Raw genomic sequence first — 27,090 nt, 5'->3', positions numbered from 1 at the left:
CTACTTCAATTGTATGTCTGGTTCTGACATCTTCATTATAAGATGACCATTTTACATAAGAGTATCATAAATACAGCTGCCTCTTCTGGTGCTGTGGGCACAGCAGATTCTCTTAAGAGTTGGGTTGGGGGAGGTCAGTAGTGACTGACAAATTTAGTAATTGTAGCTATTTGTACTGCTAACGAAATTTTCCTTCTAATTTGCTGCTCCCCTAGCCAAGTATCCTCTTCATTAATGACTAATTTCCAGAGCTAACTACATTTTAGTGTCCTTACTCCTGAAAAACCCTTCCAACAGATAACACTGTTTGCCTTCGTCATTACTCTGGTAGCCCCCCAGTTCTCATGGGATGACTGCTGCTAATTAGACATGTTCCTTATGAAGTGTTGAGGTGATGAACTTTGTTTAAATGCAGTGCACATACACTGAGGCACATACTGTCGATTATCAGCTCCTACCCACGGACTGTTGTTTACGTTCTCTCCTAGTAAAGTGTCCAGGAAATCTTTTGCTTTCTCTTGTGAGTTGTCTACTAGATTTGTGCCTTCAAAGTGATGATGGAGAAACCATGTGTATTTACTCCACACAAGACAGTGAATAATCTCACGCAGGTCCATAGCTTGAAGTGTCATCTTTATTTTGACCTCATGTTGCCTTCCTCGCTGAGATGTCTAATTAGCATCTCAAAGTTAGCATGTTTGAAACCAAATTCCTCATTTCTTCCACCAAATCAGCTCTTCCCACAGCCTCTCATTTCAGTAAAAGGCAACCCTATTTTTCCTCCTGCTCAAGCGAAAAACTTTGTTCTCAGTGATTCCTCTCTGACCTGCACACCTCAAATCAACTCATCAGCAAATCTCTTCACTCTAACTTCAGAATACATCCCAAAGGAGGCTGCTTCCTAACATCTTCACCTCCAAGCATGCGCTTGCCTCAGTGTTTCTGCACTTGTCTGCCCCTCTGCTTGGATATTATTCTCCCAGATATCTGATGAATACATCAGAAGCATTTGTTGATTTTTTTTTCTTTTTGGGGGGAGCGTATTTAGAGGAAGGAGGGAATTTAATTTGATTCAGATATGAAGCTTGTATATAAAGATACTAAATTTTCTTAGGACTATATCCATCTATTTCCTGTCTTTTTAGATATTACCCATCATATGGTGTGGGGAAATCAGTTAACCTAAGTGTTGTAGAAATTTGTTGCTGTCACTTCTGAATCAGCTAAGTTTTCATTCCAGACCCAGCTATGATCACTAATAAAAGAAAATATTGTACATGGAATGTAAAAATAATTATCTCAGTATGTTCCCATCCACATCTGGAAGACTTTGCTTCTTAGCAGCCACCTTTTAAGTTTTCGTTTTTCTCTGTTTTGCCCCTTCTCATCCACTTCTCGGCTTATCATGCCATCCTTCCTATAACTCTTCGTTCTTGTTCTGTTGCATTTGTAAGGAAGAATTGGGCAAAAAAAAAAAGAATATTTAGTGTAACATAAATGTAAGCTTTAAGAGGTGCTTCCCCCAGTAGATTTGTTTTTTGCTTATAGACATTTCATTTTTCCTGCAAGTCCATTTAGTTGAGTGACTAAAAAAATCTGCAGTTTACTTATGGAAGTACTTTTATTGATTAATTCAAAGAGAAGCTTTTAAATCAGAGAAAAAGGGACATCAAACACACGAATCCATTGAACTTTTAATTAACAACATTGAAAGTATCATTGGGCCCATAAGAATTTAACTTATTTCAAGTCCATGACTAGAGATTGTTCGGAAAAATCCCCAAAATGTCTGTTGTCACCAGCTCTAACTAGTATTGTAATTAGCGTTAGGAAAATGTTCCAGATCAAGTATGGGTCCTGCTGGAACCTGTGTAAGTGGCTTTTCTGAGCACGTGAGCAAATGGTTTCTGAAATACATGCTTAGAAATACCATCTCTGCTCAGATATCTCACGGTTTTAACATACATTTATTCAGTGATCCTGATAATTTTTTTAAAGTTTTAAAAATAGTTTTAAAATTCTGGAGTCGTGTACATATGTATTTTTAACCAGTGAACATGTTATATGAGAGTCGTATCTTAAAGTAAAAGATTTTTCAGCTCTTCCAGGTGTTGGATATTGAAGTGGGTGCTGAAGATACAACAGGATTGAGGACTGGGCCTGACCTGAGAGGGCTTATCGTGTAAATACTGGTTATCATTCTCCTGGGCTGCTAAGCTGATTGAATCTTAGGGAAAGGTTTTTGAGAGTTATGCCCTCACTGACATCTGAGATAAGAAATGAAGATGTCTAGTGTATTCTTAACTCAGACATTGGTGAAAAGGTGATTGAAGACTTAGAGGAAATTGAGAAAGGGCTAAAAAGCTTTTATGTGATTCTTGATGCAGCTTGTGAAAGATTTTGGTCTGCTCCCTTTTTACTAGCCCTTCTCATTTATCTTAAGTGCCATTTGAAAATTTGTGTTTCTTAGTGCAGTAATTGTGAAGAGGGTCACCCCAATAACCATATATTATCTTTCCACAAACATGAAAAAACCTAAATTACCGACCAGCAAAAAAAAAAAAAAAAACAAAAAAACACCAAACCCAGGGATTCATGCCTGGCAGCCTCCAGGTCTTTGGAACAGGGAAGATGTAATGGAATTTCCTGTTTTAATTGTGAAGACTTACTGAATTCCAGGGGCATTCTTGACCTTCCCATAGTTGATTAATCTCTCTTAACTGAAGTCTCCTGAGTCATCTACTTTATTTTTAAATTTTAAATTTTTATATTTGGAGAGAATCACTGCTTACTTTTTATTTTTATTGTTATTTATTTATTTAGAGACAGTGTTTCAATCCCATCGCCTGGGCTGGAGTACAGTGGCGCAATCCTGGCTCACTGCAGTCTCCACCTCTGTGACTCAAGCGATTCTCCTGCCTCAGCCTCCTGAATAACTGGGATTACAGGCACCTGCGACCATGCCTGGCTAATTTTTGTAATTTTTTATAGAGACAGGATTTCACTATGTTGCCCAGGCTGGTCTTAAACTTCTGAGCTCAAGTGATCCACCTGCCTCAGCCTCCCAAAGTGCTGTGATTACAGGTGTGAACCACCATACCTGGCCTTGCTTACTTCTTGAAATTGTGAAATATATACGAAGGTGATAAAACGTATGTGCAGGCTGGGTGTGGTGGCTCACGCCTATAATCCCAGCACTTTGGGAGGCTGAGGCAGGAGGATTGCTTGAACCCAGGAGTCTGAGACCAGCCTGGGCAACATAGTGAGACCCATCTCTATTTTTTTTTAATTTAAAAAAAGAAGAAACATGTGCAATTAAAGAATAATAATAAAAATGAATACCCACATACCCTCCATCTGGCTGAAAAAACAGATAACCCATGCTTTAGAAGAGTGGACCCAAAGGAGTGTCCTTCTAAATAACCTCACTTTCCTGATTTTTATGGTTATCATTTCTTTCTTTCTTTTTTTTTTTTTTTAGTTTTGCATTTAACTGTATATCCCCAAGCAATATATTTTTAGTTTTGCCCTTTTGGGTGAATTTATGTAATAGAATCATGTTGAATATGTTATTCATGGGCTTGCTTTCTTCTTTCAACATTATTTTTTTGAGATTCATCCACATTGATGTGTGGAACTGTGGTTAATGTCCTTCCATTGCTATAAACTATTGCATTGTATGGAGTACCATGGTTTATTTTTCCATCCTCCAGGTTTGTTTCTTCACTGGTATTTGGAAAACAACATGGACTCCAAACTCTGCAGGTCACCTTGCTGCAGATCCCTTGAGTTGGGGGTTAGGAATTTCCAAATGGTTTGCTTTCCTTAGTGGAAATACTGGATGTTCTCATTTCTGGAGACCTTCTAGAGAATGGACTGTGATGGACTTTTGCAGGGACCATTAGCTGTTGAGCTAAGTCTCCTAGGTCTGGAGTTAAAGCCCTGTGTCTGCAGGATCTTGTGGACGGCCCTTCCCTGGGGTCACTCCTTCTAGTGACTTGAAATAAGTTAAATTGGACTTGAAGTGAGTTAAATTGCTGTGGGCCCAATGATGCTTCCAATGTTGTTAATTAAAAGTTCAGTGTATTGTGTTTGATGCCCCTTTTTTCCTGATTTAAAAGCTTAAGTTTCTCTTCGGATTAATCAATAAAAGTACTTCTATAAGCAAACTCTGCAGATTTTTTAGTCACTCAACTAATAGGACTTGCAGGAAAAGTGAAATGTCTATAAGCAAAAAACCAAAACTTCTACTGGGGGAAGCTTTAGAGCTTTAGGTAGATTGGGGCCAGCCAGGAGCCCAAATGGTGTAAGCAGAAGCAGGCTAGTCTTCAGAGCACAGGAGACACCAAGAGTTTTTGTTCTTCCCGCACTTGGCTTTCCAAGGGCATTCTTCTCCCTTCCTCTCCCCACCTTGATTCTCATCAGTTATTGGCAGATGTTCTGTTCCACTGTGTCCTCACTGAGGGAGTCAGTGAAGGGGCACACCCATTGTCTCATTTTAAAATACCCCAGTGGAAATGACCAAAGTGCAAATAAAAAACTCAACTGTTTGCATTTATTTCAAATTTAGAAAAACTTTCTGGAAAGATTGTACTAAGGGGCTACTGGCATCATTGTTATGGTCCTCTGACATTTTTAAAAGTAGATCTCTGAGTATGTTTTTCCTCCTTCGTAAAGTGGAGATTGTGAGTGTATTTTTCTGTCTTAGCTGGTTATTGTTACTTGAGATTTGTTCAGCTTTCCTTGAAGTGTGGTCCCTTGAACTGGATGCTAATGTTTGCCATGCAGGGAAGAATGTCTCTGCAGTAAAATAAAGTTAAATTGGTTTATTTATTGCATAACTTCTCAGTGCACTTGATATGCTATCATGCTTTGATAATTTTTAAGTTGGGGGCTTATAGAGGCAGGAGTTAAAAAAAATGTTTGATTATGGGACCCCCTACTCTGAACTACCATTAACATTAGTGTGCCTTGCTGCAGTAATCCTTCTCTGAATACTGTTTGGGAAAGGTGTCATTTATGTATTTTTCATTATTTACATTGGTTCCATTTACCTAGGCCTCAGGATTGCAGTGGAGTTTTTTCAGTACCTTAGGACAGCAGTTATCTTGAAGGAGGATGTGACCCTGTAAGGGCAAACTTATTTACAGTTCACTTTCAATTTACAACATTTATTCTAAGCAATACATATTACTAGTTTAGTTTAGTGACGGAGTCCTGCCCTGTTGCCCAGGCTGGAGTCACAGTGGTGCAATCTTGGCTCACTGAAGGCTCTGCTTCCCTGGTTCCAGCGATTCTCCTACCTCAGCCTCCTGGGTGGCTGGGATTACAGGTGCACGCCCCCACGCCCAGCTAATTTTTGTATTTTTAGTAGTGACGGGGTTTCACCACGTTGGCCAGGCTGGTCTCGAACTCCTGACCTCAGGTGATCCACCCACCTCGGCCTCCCAAAGTGCTGGGATTGCAGGCTTCATGAACCACCACACCCAGCCACATATTACTTTTACATGAAAACAGAGTGAATAAGTAATTTTGTAAATAGATGAAAAGAATGAGGTCTCAGCTTTGAAAGGATAGTCATTGTCCTTGGAATGGTATTCCAGAAAAGTAGGAAGCTAACCAAAAGGGCCCAGACCAAAATTTTCTTTTTAATATCTCAAACAGAGAAAGATTTTGTGTATAAAAACACTAATGAAAATGATCGTTCTCCTTGATGATTGTAAAAGAAAAAAGTGTTCTTCCTATCCTCTCTTCTTCCCTTCTTTCGTTTTTGGTAAGTGGGGGAGAAGTGAAGGTGAAGATGCTATGGATGCTAGTTTATCTTTTATTTTTTTTAGACATGTTTCATGACAGGTTTCAGGCCTGCTGATTTGGCCATACCCAGTTGCAACTTTTCATTTCGTGCCTCGTTGGAGTGTGTTTTCTTCTGTTGGTCACTCCTGTTTTCTTGACCTTGACCACGTAATAGAGACTGGAACGAAAACTACATGTAATTACACCCTTTTGATCAAAATACTAAAACAGAAACCAAGCAAGCTGAATCCTAAATCATTGAAATTGTCTAGAATCTTTATCTAAAATCCTCATCCAACAAAAAAAATTTTTCTAACTCAACCTACTGCTTATGTCTTCCCTCCCATGAGTATTTTAATCAAAGTTAATTTTTCAGATCACTGGAGCTTATTCCTTCAAACACTAGCCCTTCACTGTTTTGCTGTATTTCTGCACTGTCGTAGCAGAGCCAGAGGCTGCTGGATGTCATCATGAGCATCCGTTACTTTCCACATGGTGAAAGGGGCTTGGGTTGCCCTCAGCTTTCATCTCTTGTCACAGGATTGGGCTGCCAGGAGACACCGTTCGGCTGCCACCCTCTCACTTCCGTGCTTGTTAGCTGTCGTATCTGCTGTGTGTGCTGGAAAACTAGATAATAGAACAGGTCAAATCGGGGTGGGTAAAGCAGCCACTGAGTGTATTAGGAGTGGAGACATGGCTGACCCCTTGGGGCTGTAGAACATCTATTTTTGGTACTCTTAGCTTTCTTACTTCTGGATACAGGAGGATTGAAATCTCTGGGAAAAGAAGTGATTACTATTCTCAGCACCATGTGAAACTTAGATGAGCCCTTTGGAAATTTATAATCTGCTAGTTTGTTTCCCTGAATTGAATATGAATCCACCTTGGATCGTACGTTAATATAACTTCTGAAATTCTCTTAATGGTCTGATTTCAGCAGCATTGAGTACATAGTACTTCACCTGCACAAGACTGGCCATGTGTTAGTAATTGTTTTTTGTTTGTTTGTTTGTTTGTTTTTTGAGACAGAGTCTCGCTCCGTCGCCCAGGCTGGAGTGCAGTGGCAGGATCTCGGCCTCAGCCTCCTGAGTAGCTGGTACTACAGGTGCCCACCACCACGCTCGGCTCATTTTCTGTATTTTTAGTAGAGATAGGGTTTCACCATGTTAGCCAGGATGGTCTCGATCTCCTGACCTCGTGATCCGCCTGCCTCGGCCTCCCAAAGTGCTGGGATTACGGGCGTGAGCCACCGTGCCAGCCTGGTAATTGTTGAAGAGGGATACTTTCTACTGTTATGTGATGTGGTGTGATGTTTTGTGATGTTATGTGATGCTGTTCACATTCCGTTCGTATGTGTTCACAATTTTCACTATTAAAGCATTTGTAAAAACACAGCACTGTATGTATGTTTACTTGGTCTTCAATCCAAAGAGTGGAGTTATTCAGGGAAACATCACCACTGTCTCAAATGTTACTAGTGATCCGCTGATGTGAGCCAAGGACTGCATCCGTCCGTTCATTTAAGAGATACTTACTGAGTGACTATTTCATGCCTGACAATGCTGTAGGCACTGGGAATGTATCAGGGAACAAGATAGACAAAGCTTCTCTTTCCATGGATCTTATAACTATCAGATCCAGGGGGAGATCTGTGGATAATAAGCAAATAAATAATGAAATGGTTTAACGTGGTGAAAGGTGCTGAGAAGAAAACAAAGCCGAGTAATAGGAGACGGAGTGACAGGGCCAAGCAGGATGGAGGTGGGATGGAGGTGGTGCAGGCAGCGGCAACGTCAACGTAGGGAGTACGGGAAACACTCCTCTGAGGAGCAAGCCCTGGAGAGGGTGTTCCAGGCAGAGGGAGCTTCTTGTGCAGATGCCTGGGGATGGGAGCGCTTTCAACTCCAAGTGATACCTCTCTTACCTGTAGGAAGGCAGCCCCAAGAAAACACAAGGTCCGTTTAGATGACTCGGCACACATACCTGCTGAGACCCAGAAGTGGGAATTAGCTTCCCCACTTGATACCTGCCACTTTAAGAGCTACTGAGTGATCCAGTAAATAAGCCAGCAACACATTCCTGTGAAAAGGACTCCAAATTAGTAGTTAACAGACATAAAATAATCATTTTTCTGTAGTAGTAAAATAAATGTAACTGTTATTTATATAAAAATAGGCTGCCATTTAAGTACAGCTTGACATAAATGGCAGTGTGGGACATTTACATTCTTTTGGTCTACAGTTCTGAGACTCTTCTTATGCATGTATGTATGTATTCAATAAACATTTGTCCTCTACTGCATGTCAAGCACTATGCCAGACCTGATAGGAGAGAACCCAGGGTGAGTGTGACCCGGCCTCTGCCTGGAAGGAGATGGGTGTGTCTAGTCAGGCTGGGTGCTTACCATGTGCCTGATGTGGGGTCCCTGACACCAAGCATGGCAGACCTAGGCATCCCATTGGTGCAGCTCTGTAAAGGGGACAAGACAGACAATAAACCATGACTCAAAGAAAGTGCGACAGGTGCCACGAGGAAATGGAAGTCCAAGACAGGAAGGTCAGGGAAGGCCTCTCCGGACCAAGGGGGAAAAAGAACCAGCAGGGGAGGGTATTCCTGGCAGAGGGGCCAGGAGCATGAAGCCTCCAAAGTGGAAGTGTTATGAATTCTTGGAGGGCGGAAAGGAAATGGGAGCTGGGAAAGGTGGGCAGCATTTACCATATCCTACGGACGACAATCAGGAACTTGGTATTTGTTTATTCCAAGTGCATTAAAGCATTGTTGCGGGATTTTAGGCCAGGGGAATGATAGGAAATGTATTTGGAAAAGATATTTCTGGTTGCAAAGTTAGCTGTGGTGTTAAGGGGATATATTAAAGGTCCTGAACTTGGTTTTAATCCTGGTTTTGCCATTTACTTAGTCTTGTGAGCAGTTTACTCATCTGAGAAATGGGGCTAATGAGTCCACCTCAGTAGTGGTAAGGATTGATGAATAAGATAAGGTGTCAAGAACCATGTGTAAGGCTAGGTGCGGTGGCTCACGCCTTGATCCCAACACTTTAGGGCCGAGTCAGGTGGCTCACTTGAGGCCAGGGGTTTGAAACCAGCCTGGACAACATAGCGAAACCCCGTCTCTACTAAAAATACAAAAATTAGCTGGGTGTGATGGCGGGTGCCTGTAATCCCAGCTTCTCGGGAGGCTGAGGCAGGAGAATCACTTGAACTCAGGAGGCAGAGGTTGCAGTGAGCCGAGGTCGTGCCACTATACTCCAGCCTGGGCAACAGAGCGAGACTCTGTCTCCAAAAAGAATCATGTGTAAAATGTAGAATATGCTCAATAATATTAGTTCCCCCTCCGTTTCCCTCCTTCCCATGGAGTGGAATCTGTGAGTAAAGTGTTCTGGCATCACGGAGATGCAGCACAGTCTCTAGTGACCTTGGGGACAGCAACACCAAGCCCAGTGGCAGCTCCATGAGGGTTATGGGCACAGTGTCTAGTGGGGAACTTTTTTTTTCCCCCTAAAGTTGACCTGGTCCATTCAAGTATTGCAGTGGTAATGGTGGCTTTATTTATAGCTTTTGTAATTGAGATTTTGAGTTTAGAATATTTGACAGATTCTTCCCTTCTTCTTCATGCCTTTTGCAAGAGAGAACAAAGTTGCTAATGCAGTATTACACGACTGTTACCCTTCACAAATGATACTCAGGGTTGTATTAATAGGAGGAGAATCTGCAAAGTTTAATGCCACTTGTTCATACCTGGGGCTCTCCTCTAAACTAAATAAATTTTCTTTACCTGTCCATTCATTTGTATTTTCCTGTTGTTGTGAATCTCTAAATATCTTGCACAAATAATGAGTTTCCTATACAATTTGAGGAGACTATGTTATTCTGAAGAATTCTATCATCATAATGGTATTGGGTCTATGTTGTGAGTTTGTCTAATGGATAAAAGATTTGTTTCTTTTTAACTACATAAATAGTACATTCAAATAAAATGCTCTTAGTGGAATGGGGGTAACAAAAACCGATTCAGACATGGCAGCTAGCCTGGTGGGGTTTGTAGCATAACAGGGAAACTTGCATCCTTATTTTAGCAATCCTTAGATTGGTCTCAGGTTTGCCTCATAGTGAATTCTGTTCTGGGAAGGTAACAGGCATTATAGGGAGATCATATACACAGTGAGGTTTCACATGAGGGCAAGCTCCTTATTACCTACCCATTTATTTATTCTGTAGTGTGGTTGGATGTAATTTAAAATGGGTCCATGGATCCCCCTTTGACTGCTTTTAGGTTTATGTAGATCTAGAATCAAAATCCTTGTATTCCTAGTTTGCTGTCGACAATGAAGATTTTTAATCTCATATTTCCTAACCTAGAGAATAATACTGCCATGAACTCTTGCCACTAGTGTGACTTTTGTCACAGACATGTCATTGGCAGAGACTCATTTGTAGCTCCCAGGTCTGTATTGGGAATGAGGATGAGAAATGCCATCCTGCCCACTTAACATGCCTCCTAAAATCTCATTCGTAATAGACATGGGATTCATTTGAACTGTAATATTTTATTTTATTTTATTTTATTTTATTTATTTTATTTTTTGAGACAGGCTCTCACTCTGTCACCCAGGCTGGAGTGCAGTGGTGCCATCTTGGCTTACTGCAATGATCCTACCACCTCAGCGTCTTGGGTAGCTGGGACTATAGGCTCTTGCCACCACGCCTGGCTAATTTTTGTCTTTTTAGTAGAGACGGTGTTTTGTCATGTTGCCCAGGCTGGTCTGAAGCTCCTGGACTCAAGCAATCCACCTGCCTCAGCCTCCCAGAGTTCTGGGATTACAGGCGTGAGCCACTGTGGCTGGCCTGAACTGTAATTTTCCTGTCCTGGTGATTCAACTCTATGTGACATTGAAACTACATGGTTCTGCACAGATGTCCTACAGAATCAGTAGGCTGCTGAGTCAGGGGTTCTCTTGCTCCCAGAGTCCTCAAGGTGGCAGGTCCTGCATGCTGTCAAACTGCAAGCATCTGGCATCAGCAATGATAGCTGCTTCTGTGGAAGATGGAGAAAAGAAGTTTGTAGGTAAAATAAATGGCCAAAAATGAGAGGGCTTTGCATCATGTGTGTTACTCTGCCGCCTTTAAAAGCTTTATAATATGTTAATTCACTTAACCCCACAACAGCTCTATTGACAGGTGAGGTAACTGAGGCACTGAGAGCTTAAGCACCAGGTCCAAGGTCCCTACAAAGTGGTAGAGGCAAGAATGGAACCTGGGCAGTCTGGCTTCTGCATCCCTGCTCCCAGCCACCATCCTGGACTGACTCTCATAAAAGACCATTTGTGTGGCTCAGCTATAACCCGAGGGATTATTCAGCTAATAACCCTGAAGCTGTTACATGGAGCATGAAGTTTGGTTGTGACTCCCCCTAAAGTAGAAAAGTCAAATATATTATCTCTTATTCTACCATAGATAAATGCTCTCAAGGTACAAGCTCTCACATAAATGGAAAACCAATCTTGGAAATAAAACCAAAATCAGGTAATTAAATGTATGAGTCCATCAAAGGATGTATTAATTGAAGTCAAGTCTTTAATAGTGGCAGATAGACCAGTGTGTATTTTATCCTGAGAATGACCGCACAGGGGTGCTTAATTCTTGATTTTTAAATCAAGTATTGGTGCTTCATGCTGCATTTTTGGAAAGCCTCACTGTGTGATACCTTTGAAGACATGACAAGAGAATTGCACAAGAGCCATGCTTTCTCTGCTTGATTTTGTTTTGGTTAACGCAGGGTGAGTTTCTTACTAGGCTTGCCCAAACTGGGAATTGCAGCCATGGTGATTAACAGCAGAAGCTCTGTGAGGTGGCCTGGAGAACACTTTACAGAGACCCTGCCCCACAGAGACCCTGCCACACGCTTTACCTGATGCCTGTGACCCGTGGCTGGAGTCGTCTGTGTGTTGTCTTTCAGAAGGATATTTCAGGTGTTACTTTCCTTGACAACATTTGAAAAAATGGCTGAGGATCCGTTATTAGTGGATAGTGATTACATAAAATAACATCATATTTCTTATAAAACTTCCCATTTGCATGTGTATGATTTAAATTTTGGAAATACACATGTAGACCATGTAAGCATTATTGTTTTAAATTAATAGTTATTGTGGATATACTCGTATTCATCTCAAGTTTTGCATTTTATTGTAATCTTTTTTATTATATTAACTGGTTGATTGCATAGAAATGAAAATCTGTTCTAAATTAATTATACTCAACTTCCGGGCAGCATATTTTAAAAACTTTCAGAAGGGATAGCATCACTTTTTTAGTGAAAAACAAGGGTCACTATAAATAATGTAGTTTAAAAGCAATAAAAATTTAAAATGTTTCACTTATTCTGGCATTTAGTACTTGAGATTTGCCTTCTAACCTGAACATTCTTTAGACTAAGCAATGGCCTTGGACTAGGTGCTTCTGGAAACATCTGTGATAAAGGACCATTTCTTTTTCCTTTTTAATTCCATCAGGGGCTGATACTTTTGTAAGTGTTGAGGGGAGGGAGGTATCATGGCATCTGACCTCTGAAGGAAGGTGAGATTGTGGCCCATACCTTGGAAGACATTGTTCTCTCTCCTCTGGGACCCAGCAAGTTTACAAACAGGCTGGCACTGAGCCTCAGCCTGTGCTTTGATGAGCTCAGGGATGGGTGGTGTTTCCAGATTTCGACCAGGTAATAACCACTTTCCTGAAAGTTGGTTTCCTCTGCTCTCCTTTCTGTCCCATTTTGTGTCTCCATCAATCCCGGTCCCTTTGGATTTTCCTTCAGTTTCAGGAGATTGTCGATGAATGACTTACTTAGTCAGTCCCCCCTCATTGGATTGACACCTGATCCTTTCTTCCTTGATGTTCCTGACAAACAAACACCCTGCATCTTCCAGGGCTCAGCTGAGTTGACCATCCCCTCCTTATGCATCCTTTGAGTTGAAAACATGGATGAAATAAACACAGGCAACTCTTTGTCCTCACCTGCCTCTCAGTGTAACATTTCTCCTAAATCTAGTTTATCCTGCTGGAACAGCAGGGGTGGAACTTTTTAATAATGGTGAAGTTTTTCCATTTTGCACTTTTCAGAACAGGCTCCAGCTCCATGTGGCTAAATCGCTGTAAGAGCAAGGAATGTTTGAAGTACCCATACAAGATTATTTTAAGAATAAGAAGTTATTCATTGAAAAGAAAAATACTCAACTAATTATTGAGTGCCCACTGTGTATAAAATATTAGTATACACTAATTCTGAAAATTCTATGAGTTTTCCAAACTCATAGAATGTTTCAGAATCTGTCCTGGGAACAGCTGCGTTCTAGCTCCCTGCTCCTCTCCTGATCCCGTCCTGCCTGCCCTTTGCTGTTCTGAGTTCAGAGTATTCTCTTAGTAAAAGGGACCAGTCTCAGTTTATTCAGAAGCTACAAGATGCTTAAAAATGTATATATGTATTTGGCTGAGCACTGTGGCTCACACCTGTAACCCCAGCACTTTGGGAGGATCACTTGAACCCAGGAGTTCAAGACCAGGCTGAGCAATATAGTGAGACCCTATCTCATATAAAAAGTAAAAATAATTAAAAAATAAAAAAGATTAGTTATAAGGAAGTCTGAAGTTTCAGAAGAGTTCTGAAAAGGAGAAATTATAGAAATGTATTCTCAACAAATTCTCCTTTTACCATCAGTGTCTGTTTGGAGTTTCTCTGTTCAGACGCCAGTACCTGGACAGGGAGGATACCATGAGAAACAAGTAACCTTTTCTCAGTGCTTCCAAACCATTACTGGGAGGATGTTTATTTTCATGTGATCCCTTCTTCCAGCCGTCAATAGACTTACTGTAAGATAGTTTTAAAAACAAACGTGAAGTTAGAGACTGAAAAAAGAGAGTTGAAGATGCATGATAAAACTCAACAAGGGTGGCGTGTCCCAGATAAAGAAATAGGAAGTGGGGGTTCCATTGGTGTATTCAGTACAATTTAATAAGCATCATCTATGTGCTAATAAGTGCTTAGGATGAGAACAGTCGCAAGCCAGGGAAGTCCAGGCTCCAAGTGCAGGGAGCTTGAAGTATAGGTGTCTGATTCAAATCTGCATCCTCTGGAAGGTCGGGCAGGCTGATGCTGTTATCAAGATCACTCCCAGTTTGGGTGATAGAACTGAACCTGGCTTTCTTTTCCAGAAGGGGAAATTTTGGTTTCTGAATGTTCTCCTGTCACTCTATCAAGTGATGGAACCTCAATTGCAAAAGAAAGCTTGCATTTTTTTTAGCTTTTAATTTTTCCGGGTATGTTGTAGGTGTATATATTTATAGGGTACATGAGATATTTTGATGCAGGCATGCAAGGCATAATAATCACATCATGGAGAATGGGGTATCCATCCCCTCCAGCATTTATCCTTTATATTACAGACAATCCAGTTATACTCTTTTAGTTATTTTTAAATGTATAATTAAATTATTATTGCTGGCCAGGCACGGTGCCTCATGCCTGTAATCCCAGCACTTTGGGAGCCCAAGGTGGGCTGATCGTCTGAGCTCAGGAGTTTGAGACCACCTGGGCAACATGGTGAAACCTCCATCTCTACTAAAATACAAAAAATTAGCTGGGCATGGTGGCACATTCCTGTAGTCCCAGCTACTTGGGATGCTGACGCACGAGAATCGCTTAAGCCTGGGAGGTGGAGATTGCAGGGAGTCAAGATCACGTTACTGCACTCCAGCTTGGACTACAGAGTGAGAATCTGTCTCAAAAAGAAAAAAAAAATTATTATTGACTATAGTCACCTTGCTGTGCTATGAAATAGTAGGTCTTATTAATTCTTTTTTTTTTTTTAACCCTTTAACCACCCCCCGCCCCCACCCAGCCCCAGCCCATGACCCTTCCCAGCCTCTGGTAACCATCCTTCTACACTCTGAGTCTATGAGTTTAATTGTTTTGATTTTTAGATCCCACAAATAAGTGAGAACATGTGATGTTTGTAAAGAAAGCTTGTATTTTAGATTTTAAGCTCAACCTGAGTGACATTAAATTTCTTTTATTTAAAAAAAAATATGTTTTTATCCAACAAAGTTTTTATTAGAAGTGTATTTATAGTTACCCTTGTCATAGTGGAGAGGAACCTGATATCAGGAGAGGTTGGTAACTCACTGATAGGTTGACTGAGTCCTTTCACAAGACTTGTTTGAATACAAATTATTTGCAAGGCATTTGATGCACACCCAAAGGGCTGCAGTCAGTGGTGGAGGGTCACTACTCTGGGTTTCACCCCTCAGTCAGTGGAGATGGTTTGGCCTATGTGTCAAAACTTGAGTCTTGCTGAGTGCCAGATAGTGTGCACAGTGCAGAAAGAAAAATACTGATTGAAAACATTAGAATTTCATTGTATTATATTTATGAACTATTATACCTTTAAAAGAGTTTTTGGGATCATCAGAGTTTTAAAATAATGAAATTAACTTATAAAACTTGAATTTAGGCCGGGCGTGGTGGGTCAAGCCTGTAATCCCAGCACTTTGGCAGGCCAAGACAGGCGGATCACAAGGTCAGGAGATTGGTACCATCCTGGCTAACACAGTGAAACCCCGTCTCTACTAAAAATACAAAAAAATTAGCTGGGCATGGTGGCAGGCGCCTGTACTCCCAGCTACTTGGGAGGCTGAGGCAGGAGAATGGCGTGAACCCAGGAGGCAGAGTTTGCAGTGAGCTGAGATCGCGCCAGTGCACTGCAGCCTGGGCGACAGAGTGAGACTCCGTTTCAAAACGACAACGACAACCCAAAAAAACCCTTGAATTTATTAAAAACCCTGTGGTGAGAATTTTAAGACTTTGCTGTTACTGACTTTATTTCAGAAGTTTATTGCTTCTGTTATAAAGTTGGCACATCTTTATTGCAGAAAACACTTTTGACAAAAACCAACAGTTAATTTAAAAAAAAAAAATCTTGTCTCCCTATTCATTTCAGTAGTCAAACTATTAAACTATAAATGCTTGATTCTGGCCTGTAGGATACCTCTTACATTGGTAATAATATCCTACTTTTTGGTACTCAGTTGGAAATTCAAGTTGTTTTGGGAAAGGAAACTGAAAGCTGTTTGGTCCCTTGGTTTCTGTTTCTAATTTTGAAAATACACATATAGACCATGTGTTTGCTTCACCTTTTATTGCCAGCTTTTCAGGTCATGAGACAGTACTTCCAGGTTCTCTAGCTAGCGATATGGGCAATACCCGCTACTTACCAAATTGGGAAGTACATGCAAATTTTATAATATTGGATCTATTTTTAAATACGGACTGTTGTTAAATTTTAGACTATTATTCCTATGTCCATTTTGTCAGCTACCTTGGCCTCAGTTTCACTGTCATGCAGCTGTATTGTACCTTACATGTAGGTGTGGCTGTATGTGAGACCAGATGTCAGGGGTGGTTGTCCTGAAGTGTTTGTAGCATACTGCTCTTGGCTCTTTTCTAAAGAAATTCATATCATAATTTAGTTCTTATAAATATGTCCAACTTTATACATATTTATGTAATTCTTTCCAGAGTTTTTTTTCCCCCACTCTCACTCTCTCTCTTTTTTTTTTGAGACGGAGTCTCACTCTGTTGCCCAGTCTAGAGTGCAGTGGCACAATCTCAGCTTACTGTGACCTCCGCCTCCCAGATTCAAGCGATTCTCCTGCCTCAAGACCTCCCAGGTAGCTGGAACTACAGGCATGCACCACCACACCTGGCTAATTTTTATATTTTTAATGGAGACGGGATTTCACCATGTTGTCCAGGCTGGTCTCAAACTCCTGACCTCAGGTGGTCCACCCGCCTCGGCCTCCCAAGGTGCTGGGATTACAGGCGTGAGCCACCGTGCCCAGCCAAAAAACCTTTTTTTCTTAAGGGAAAGAACCCTGTTTTAGAAATTCTGTCATTCTTCAGCTCCCAGTACCCTTTTCCTAGAGGAAATTTCGTTTGAGCAATGTTGACATTTTGCATGTATAATTCAGGAGGAATATTTGTTGTAACAACAGTAATAGCATCTAACATTTATTGAGCAGTAACTCTACATGCTAATGGTGTACAGCATTACCCACGTCACCTCATGACATCCTTCAACAGTGCTGAAGGAGTGCTCTTCTACTCCCATTTTAGAGGCTGAGACTCAGGGGTTGAGTAAACTTGTCCAAGGTCAACATGGCTAGATCATGGCAGAGCTAGGATTGTTTGACCCCCAATCCTGAACTCCTCACCACTGTGCTTCATTATAGCTTGAAGAACTTTAAGCCAAATATAGTTATGCCAGAAGGAAGTAGTTCAAATATACCAAAGTAGTCCAAAAACAAACCACAAGTCTATCTACTTCAGTACAAAATTAGTTGTTTTTCTTTTTGCATTTTATTGAAAATGAAAATAGATTAACTGGTAATTTTTTAAAAAGAAGCAGGTTTTTTTTTTTTTTAAAGAAGGCATATCAGGATTAGCATTTTTTAAAATTGCAAGTGTATTTTGAGTTCATTTAAATTTTATTTCTTTAAGACAGAGTCTCGCTGTGTCACCTAGGCTGGGGTGCGGTGGCATAACCATGGCTCACTGCAGCCTCAATCTCCTGGGCTCAAGTGATCCTCCCACCTCAGCCTCCTGAATAGCTGGAACTACAGGCACGTACCATCACACCTGGCTGATTTTTAAAAACAATTTTTAGTAGAGACAAGGTCTTACTATGTTGCTCAGGCTGATCTTGAACTCCTGGGCTCAAGCAGTCCTCCCATCGTGACCTCCCAAAGTGCTGGTATGATAGTCATGAGCCACCATGCCCGGCCTCAATTAATTTTTAAAACTGTCAACAATATAATAAGTATCAAACGAATTGAAACCATTTTTTCTTCATCCATTCCATCAGGTCTGCTTCGAGATCTGCTACTGAAGTCCCATGCGCAAAGTCCCTTCATGCTGTGGGGCAGTGATTCAATCTTTGTAGACGTGGTGGACTGGCTAGGTGGAGGGAGCACAGCACTCAACACGTCTTACAGATTTTTCCTTCAAGTTGTCTTTGTGTTCTGTCTTTCCGCCCTACTTTGTGTCTTGTCCTTGCGGTAGTGTCTTAACTTAACACACCGTGAGGGCTGCAGTTGGTGCCAGGCAGAGGCTCACCAGTGCATGTCTCACTGCTGACTCTAGATGGTGTGGCCTCTTAATTCACGCTTGAGTCTCACCCTCCTAAAACAGATCTGGCCATGTCATTCCCATTGCGCAAACCATCTGTGGCAATTTCTTCTGAGAAAAGGCTGAGTCATCATGGCAGTCAGTGCTGTCTGCGATTTGGTTCTTGTCTGTTCTTCCAGCTGTATGGCTCTCAATTACATTCTGTCTACCTGCTGTTCTCTGAACATATCCTGTGCACTCTGGCTTTGTTCCAGCTGTCCTTCTGCCTAGGATTTGCTCCCAACACATCTGCATCTACATTTTTGTGGCTTTATTTATACCCCTCTTCAGTGGCCCTCAGTTTCCTACTACCTCAGCAGGAAGTAGTCGTTTGCAGCCTTCTAACTCCATGTTGTCATACCAGTTCCTTTTTTTTTTTTTTTTCCATAAATGCCTTTCCTTCTTGGAGGTTCACTCTGTGTAGGTTTCTCCTACACATTCATGAAGGACACAGAAGGGCTAATTCATGCTATTAACCACATGGATAACCCTTGTAAGCATGGATGATCCATATCATTGAACATCCACATGGATTGCTATCCAATCAATACCTAGCCTAAGCTGAAAGAGCTCTCAACCAAATTCTTTGATGCCAGAGAGGCAATATACAATAGCAGTTAAGTGTACAGTATGCTCCAGCCAGAGACTGCCTGGGTTTGAATCATGGTGATGCCATTAACTGTGATCTTGTGAAAGTCATACAATCTCTATACCTTGTACCTCAGTATTTTTTATTTGAAAAATGATAATAAAGAGAGTTTTTATGTATAGGGTCATTAAATATGTTAAGTGAGTTGAAGCAGATAGTAACAGAAACCTATCTGGCACATAATTAGAGCTCAGTAAGTGTTAGCTATTAATTAAAGTAATGATCATCCATTCCAATTCACAGACATACTATATGACCAGGTTAGAGTTTACTACCCTGAAATGTGCTACCTCTGAAATGTTAGGTTTCACTTGTCGACTGTAGCATCTTATCTCACCCAGCACCTCTGCATCTTTACTCTTGAATTATATCCAGACCATGAGTTTCTTACCTCTGCTGTTTTCTCCCAGGCTGTCATCCTCCTGACTTTACTTCCTTCTCTACTCAATTCTTGCCCTACCAGGTCTTCTCTTGAAACCATAGCTTCCCCTTGCCAGCTGCAAGAATTGTGTTCTTGAAAAGCACTGCAGCACCCAGGAATAGTAACTAATGCCTGTAATCTAAGCCTTACTTTGAGAGGCTGAGGCAGGAGGATTGCTTGAGCCCAGAAGTTCAAGACCAGCCTGGACAATATGCCAAGACCCTGTCTTGACCAAAAAAAATACAAAAATTAGCTGGGTGTGATAGTGTACACCTGTAGACCCAGCTACTGAGGAGGCTGAGAATGGGAGGATCTCTTGAGCCCAGGAGGCTGAGGCTACAATGAGCTGTTATCACATCATTGCACGCCAGCCTAGGCGGCAGAGCGAGGCCTCCTCCAAAAAAAAAAAAAAGAAGAAGAAAGGGAAGGAAGGAAGGAGAAAGCAAAACAAGCACCACAGGCAGTGAGATCAAAGTCTTAGAGGAAATAAGGGGTTAGGAGAAAAAAAAATTAGAAAATGACATTAAGCGTATATCTTGAATTTAGTAGATTCTGAATAATCTATCCAGTATTCTTCCAAAACAAACTTGGTGGCACATCTCTTGAATGAATCAGCCTCTTCACATGTTCAGAAAATGTTGCTATAGTGATTGTAGGTTTGATCATCTGATGACTCTCTTTTTTAAAATTTTCAAACCAGCGTTTGTCTTGGAACTTAAAGTTTTTGGCATTTGCATTCTTCTTGTGATAGGTTTCAAAGGCTCTTCCAGATGCATATGTAACCCCTTCTATTTTTTATAATTCATAGAAGCTTTTGTTATATGTTTTCAATGTAGGTAATGTTAGTTTATTGATACACAAGTATATAAACTTATCTCCAAACTACACTTAATAAATCTTGATTGAAAATGGTACCTACTGTCCTACAAAACCTCATCCCTATACCATCATCCCAGGTCTCACCTTCTCTGCTAACTGTAATCTAACTGCTGAGCTTGGCAACAGAACGATCCCACGAGTCTGTGGCCCTCAAATGAACTGTGTTCTCTTGGTGCTTTTTGCATAGATGATTCCCCCTATTGAGATAACATTTCTTTGGCTTGTCAGCTTGGTGAATTCCTATTAAGTCCTCCTAAATTCTGCTCCAGGCGTTTCTCCTCGAAGAAAATTCCCCCTTTGCCCAGTGAATCCCCCGCTTTTTTGGAGAGCTGCTGTGCACTTCATATTGTATTGTGATATGTGTATAAAAAATCAGTTTCTTGTTTGAAAGACAAAAAGACTAATTTATTTTTGTATCCCAACAGAGTGGCAGAAAGTGCATGAGAAATGTTTGTTGACTGAACGTAGCTCTTCATTCCTGTCTCTGTTGTCACACTTATCACCGTCCACTGAATATTAGTTATACATGTATATATCTGTCTCTCTTGCATGGTTTTAAGCTTCTGGATGTCAGAGACCATGCCTAATTCCTCTAAATATTCCCTCAAAGCACTCATAATATGCATTGTGGGAGTTAGTATTCAATAAATACTTGCTGATTAGGAGAATACTTAGAACCGGGGTGTCTCATCTTTTGACTTCCCTGGGCCACATTGGAAGAAGAAGAATTGTCTTGGGCCACACACAAAATACACTAATACTAATGATAGCTAATGAGCTAAAAAATAAAAAAATTTAAAAATCACAAAAGAATCTCATAATGTTTTAAGAAAGTTTGCAAATTTGTGTTTGGCTGCATTGAAAGCCGACCTGGGCCCCATGAGGCCCGTGGGCCATGGGTTGGGCAAGTTTGACTTAGAAGATTTTGATGACCTGTTTAGTTCTCCAAGTTGGAATTGACAGTCACAGGCTTCATAATAAGGAATATGTCCTTAAACTAATTTCCAGAAGGCAAATGCCATTTAACTGTGTATCTTTCAGATCTAGGTTGCAGCCATTTCCAACAATTAATAAAATATTTTAATACATGAAAGAGAAATTTCTGGTTCAGAAGATACTTCTCTGATCACACACATCTCTCAAAGTACTGACTGGTGTAGGCCATTGTACCTCAGAGCCTTTGGCCGCCAAACTTCTGAGTAGCTGATTATAGTCAATATGCTGTAAACAGTGGTCAGAGGACTCCTTGACCCAGTCGTCTTTCAGAATGAAGTGTGGGGAAAGAACTTCAGCTGTTTAGGATTTTTACTGTTGTTGTTGCCATAGGCTATTTATCCTCCTTTATTTTAGTCCTCCTTATTGAACTTTCCAGGTCTGTACTACCTACTAAATTAAATACAGACTTCTCCTTTCAAGACCTGTCCCACTATAGGTCCAATTTATCTTTACCATTTTCTTTTTTCTTTTTAAATCACAGTCTCACTCTCACCCAGGCTGGAGTGCAGTGGTGCGATCTCGGCTCACTGGAACCTCCACCTCCCAGGTTCAAGTGATTCTCCTGCTTCAGCCTCCTGAGTAGCTGGAATTACAGGCATGTGCCACAACACCCGGCTAATTTTTGTATTTTTAGCAGAGATGGGGTTTCACCATCTTGGCCAGGCTGATCTTGAACTCCTGACCTCAAGTGATCCACCCACCTCAGCCTTCCAAAATGCTGGGATTACAGGCATGAGCCACCACACCTACTCCTTTTTTTTTATTTTTAGTAAAGATGGGGTCTTAGTGTGTTGCCTAGGGTGGTCTTGAACTCCTGGACTCAAGTGATCCTCCCACCTTGGCCTCCCAAATTACTGGGGTTACAGGCATGAGCCACGCCGCCTGGCAACTGTACTGTTTTCTAGTGTTCCCCCTACCGCCCCCCGCCAATATACTCTCTAATCTCATCAAACAGAACCCTTGCCAAGACACCTAGAATATTTTCATTTCATTTAAGTACTTTTGCTAACACAATCACCTCTGTTGGAAATGGCCCACATCCCTGTTAGAGTCTTCCCTGTTTTTGAAGACCCTTTCCAGATCCTCTCTCTTCTTGACCACCACATCCCCATGCCTGCATTCAGCTTTGATCCCTCTGTTCTGTGAATTCTTGTGCCATTTTGTTTGTACTTAAAGCACTTACGTAAGTATATATTTCAAAAGTCATTTAAAACTTATTTTTCTCTGATAATTGTGTGTATTTTTAATAGCAACCTTTTTTTGTTCATCTCAAATTTTAGCCGTACTATCTATGTCAATACCTGAGATTATTGAGCTGCTAGATTTGTTGCAATATGGAAATCCCATTGCATCCTTTAAAATACTTTTTTGTTTATCAAAATCATTGATATGTTTTCCCCAAAATATGTTCCTCCAAGAAAATTCTATGATCAAATAAGTTTGGGGAATGCTGCTGTTGAAATGTTGTGTTGAATGTGCAAGGAGAGTAACGACATATATTAGCATGTCAAAGTCTCTGAAAAGTACTGCCTGAAAGAAACCCATATTTAACTGTGTTCAGCAGCATTTCTCAATTTAGTTGATGTCAGAAGCTTTTTAAGGGCTTGATCTTTGTTAACATCTATTCAATTTCTATGCTTGTGAAATGCTGGTCTAGAGAAATAATTATTTTTAAGTAAGTCATCAGAAATATTCTGCATTTTCTGACAGTCTCTGAAGTCTTCACTGCTGTTAAATGCAGGTAGTCTTGCCCCAAAATTGCAGGATTGTGGTGGTGATTTAAGTAAATCCTCACAACTGGATTATATTTAACTCACTAATGTAAAAGAATTATTTCTGAGTTCTTATACTGTACTCAGCCCTACATGAATAGATGGGATTGGGGACAGGGATTATATACCATGTGACCTGGCCTCTGTTTTCAAGGAGTTTAAATCTTAAAGATATATGAGACTCAAATGCAGACAAAGTTACTGAAGGCAACAGAACTTTATGTGCCAATAAGTGCTAAGCTGTTATGTTGACCCTAGGAGTCTTGGGATATTAGAAGTAGTGAAGGCCAAGGTAGTCTCCAAGGCTGGTGAGGAATTGAGAGAGCTGAACCTTGAACTGTGTCTTCAAGAGTGGGCAGGTATGATCAGGCAGAGTGGAAAGACAAAGTGGGATAAAGGCATGTAAATTGCATGAGTTGTGTGGTAAAATCTCATGGTGTGGGTGACCTGAAAGAGATCAACCTGCTTGTCCTGGGAGAGAAGAGGAGCTTCAGTGTTTTGCAAAAATAGAACTACTATCAATGTAGAAAATAAGAACTGCCCCTCCTCATTTTCTCTCCAAATCCTGGAACCGAGAATGTCTTCTAAAATGTCAAATTGTATTTAGTTTATTTCTTTGGAATATACAAAAGTATAATACTTGACTACTTAGAGAAGTTCACATGATTAAAAACAAGGATGTTTTGGAGAATGAAGGGGAGGATGGGCATTGGAGAGTAGTCAGAAATAAACACACCTTTAGGCAAGTGTCAATGAAATGCTGTTTTCTAAGGAGTCAGCAACCAAACCTACGTGTCAGGGTCAGTTAGGTCTGTTTCAAGGGATGTTCTTTTTTTAGTTCACTAGATATTTACTGAGCAAAATCATTGCCTCTTTCTGTAATGAAGCCACGTAGGTATCTCAGCAGTAGTCTGTACTTGACTAAGAGTCATGGCTTTGACTGATACAATCAACAAAAGGCCTTTTTTTTTTTTTTTTTTTTTTTTTACAAGACATTGTCTTGCCCTGTCACCCAGGCAGGCATGCAGTGACCTGATCTTGGCTAACTGCAACCTCTGCCTCCTGGGTTCAAGCAGTTCTCATGCCTCAGCCTCCCTAGTAGCTGGGATTACAGGTGCATGCCACCGTGCCCAGCCCATAATTTTTAAAATACGTGTTTATATGATTTATGTTGAATCTGATAGATGTTTATATTATTCATTCTCATTTCATTTGTTTTTCAACTTGTTAAAAGATGAACTTGGTGCATTAAAATGTTAAAGAATTTATTTGTGCGGATAGTGATTCAAGAATTGGGCAGCTGGCCGGGCGCGGTGGCTCAAGCCTGTAATCCCAGCACTTTGGGAGGCCGAGACGGGCGGATCACGAGGTCAAGAGATCGAGACCATCCTGGCTAACACGGTGAAACCCCGTCTCTACTAAAAAAAAAAAAATACAAAAACTTAGCCGGGCGTGGCGGCGGGCGCCTGTAGTCCCAGCTACTCGGGAGGCTGAGGCAGGAGAATGGCGTGAACCCGGGAGGCGGAGCTTGCAGTGAGCTGAGATCCGGCCACTGCACTCCAGCCTGGGTGACAGAGCGAGACTCCATCTCAAAAAAAAAAGAATTGGGCAGCTCCAAACTGGAAGGGGTTTGGGGCTCCACTGAAGGGTCATGAAGGGAAAGTTTTTGTAGGGTGAACTCAGAAGGAAAGCAAAGAAATTATTTGATTGGTTAAAGTTGGAGCAGTTGTTTCATTTTTACTGTCCCAGTGGAAAATTCTTGATTATATACCTAATGCTCAGTTGGCTGCTGGTGATTGGAGGTGATTGGCTGAATTTAAGTTTTGTTTTGTTTATGTAGAAACCCAGGACCTTGAAGCCATCTCAGCCTGTTAAGTTTATTTTAGTACTTTATATATATGAAAGGGATGAAGATTAAGATAAGATTTCATATGTATATGAAATTTTTAATTTTTACATTGTAATATCACATGAGGTTGGGTTTTTTTTTTTTCCACCCTAAAGGATAGCATACTGTATTCGCTTATAGTATCAGTATTACTGATACTGGAAACATTTTTTTTTTCCACAACTACCAAAGAAGGACATATAGCCTCTAGAGTTTGGGGCAGTAACCTTGAATCTGAATTAGGATGAGTGAGCAGCCCATCACCTCATTCAAACCTTAATAAGGTATATCAATGAATGAAGTACAGGGTGTATCAATGAATGAAGTACAGCATATATCAATGAATGAAGTACAGGGTGTATCAATGAATGAAGTACAGTTGTGATGCGCTACAGGGTTTACTTTTCCTTCTGTAGCAAGGATCCTTGTTCTAAACCGAATGATGAGTAAGTCTGGGTAGCAGCAGATGAGCTTTGTGGCTTCCCTTTTTTCTTTTCTGCCCAGTCTCCATTTATTCTTAACAAGCAGTCTTTACTCAGAAACACAAAAGAAGGTAGCAGAATTATGTTGGTATTCCCATGTTATGGGCTATCTTCTAAGTGATAAAGACTTTTAAAGTGCTTAAAATGCTGAAATAGAATTGGTTTTCTAAGAAGAATGAAGAAAACCTTCTTGGAATGTTGGTGAAGAAAGGATAATTTTGTTGCTGACGGCTAAGAAGGTGAATGAACTACTGGCTACAAACCAGCACTGGTTCATTGCTGCTGCTGGTGGTTATTATTGTGCTGTGGCTGTGGCATAAAGGGCACATATGAGAATTCCAGAGAGCTCACTGGGATTCCCCTAGTCTGTCCCAGCCCCGTTGGTTACTGGGTTCATCATAACGTAAATGGGAAACCTACATTTAATTACCTTTGGTCCGTGCTGTTTCATATGATGGCCTTATTGTAACCCAAGTGACTTTTCTTTCCTTTGTTAAATAAAGCAGTGATTTACATGGCTTTTAAAGAATAAAGCAAGCAAAATGAGAAGGTGTAGTCAAAAATGTGGTTCATAAAGTTTTATTATTGTTCTACCTACTTAGAACTGAGGCCTTTCTGAATAGTCTTCCACTTAAGAACATTTTCATGGCAGAAATCTCAAGTTTTTTAACAGTGTGGAAATCCATGACTTGCTTAGAATTAAAAACGCTTGTGCATTTTTATTTATAACCTCTATAAATGTTTTATCTTGTTTTAAAGGGTAGACATACAAATATGTTGAGACTTGCTTAATGGCAGCCAGAGATACCAGTTATTCTAGTTCCCCTCTAAAACCTGAAGACAAAAATCACATTCCCATTGTGTCTGTCTGAGGGAATGACATAAGGCAATAAGGGGTCACTCTCTTTCAGCTAATTTGTAGAATTTCAAGAAAATGATGTTTCAACTTCATCATTATAGGAATGGGATGATTTTTCTTCCCTGCACTCAAAAGTATAGAATTATGCATGTGATTGGACATTTTTTTTTCCCCTGCTACTGAGCTCTCAGTTTTGTTCGAGTCCCTCAGAGCTCTGTAAGGAGTGTCACACCCAGTGATGGAGAAAAGGCATCCTGCTGTTTTTGCGTGTACTTTTCTGTGTCCTCTGCCCTGGAAAATCTATTTTCTTAGCCGCATGATTCTATTTCCTATGAAGAAGGATTAAAGCCATAGGGTAAATGCCCCCATTTCTTTTTCATAGTAATTTTACAGTTTATGAATTGAGGATATCAGAGGTTGATCAAGAGTAACTATCAGGAAGGCCAAGAATTGCCTTAGGATTGCATAACTTAGAAATCATAATTGAGCTCCTTAATTTTGTACATGAAGAAAATATTTACAAAGCAAGTCAACCTAACATTTTATTGCCTTGAAAACTGTTTCCTAGCCAAATGCAGTGGTTCACACCTGTAATCCCAGCACTTTGGGAGGCTGAGGTGGGGGGATTGCTTGAGGTCCGGAATTTGAGACCAGCCTGGGGCAACATAGTGTCTCTTAAGAAAGTAAAAAATTACCCAGGTGTGGTGGCACACACCTGTAGTCCTAGTTATTTGGGAGGCTGAGGTAGGAGGACCAGTTAAGCCCAGGAGTTCAAGGTTGCAGTGAGCCATGATCGCATCACTGCACTCCATCCTGAACAACAAAGTGAGACCCCATCTCTGGAGAAGAAAAGAAAGAAAACTATTTCCTTTTCAGAGTTTTTTCCAGGTGCAGTTTCAGTCATTTCTGAGTTATTAACGTGTAAAAACAGACCTTTTAACAAGTGCATGTGTGGCTGATGGTGGGGAAAAAATGGAAACTTACTTTTAAATGTCTATTCAGTGTTAAAGTATATGAGTTATTTAAAACCATGGTTTTTAAGTGAGAAAAACTCCCACATATATTATCTTAGAGTATACGTATTTATCAAAGGAAAATATGCATATATTTTAACAAAAAT

The 27,090-nt window shown here is 40.7% G+C and overlaps 1 protein-coding gene across 5 annotated transcripts in view; it reads left to right on the top strand.

Moving 5' to 3' along the window:
- The window catches only part of KIF13A (kinesin family member 13A), a 233,685-nt gene that overhangs the window by 63,415 nt on the left and 143,180 nt on the right, over window positions 1-27,090 (top strand). The window lies entirely within an intron of this gene.

Source organism: Theropithecus gelada, chromosome 4, assembly GCF_003255815.1.
Source record: "Theropithecus gelada isolate Dixy chromosome 4, Tgel_1.0, whole genome shotgun sequence".
Classification (NCBI taxonomy): Eukaryota; Metazoa; Chordata; class Mammalia; order Primates; family Cercopithecidae; genus Theropithecus; species Theropithecus gelada.
The sequence above is the reverse complement of the archived record's forward strand: the minus strand, read 5'-3'. Positions and strand labels throughout refer to the sequence as shown.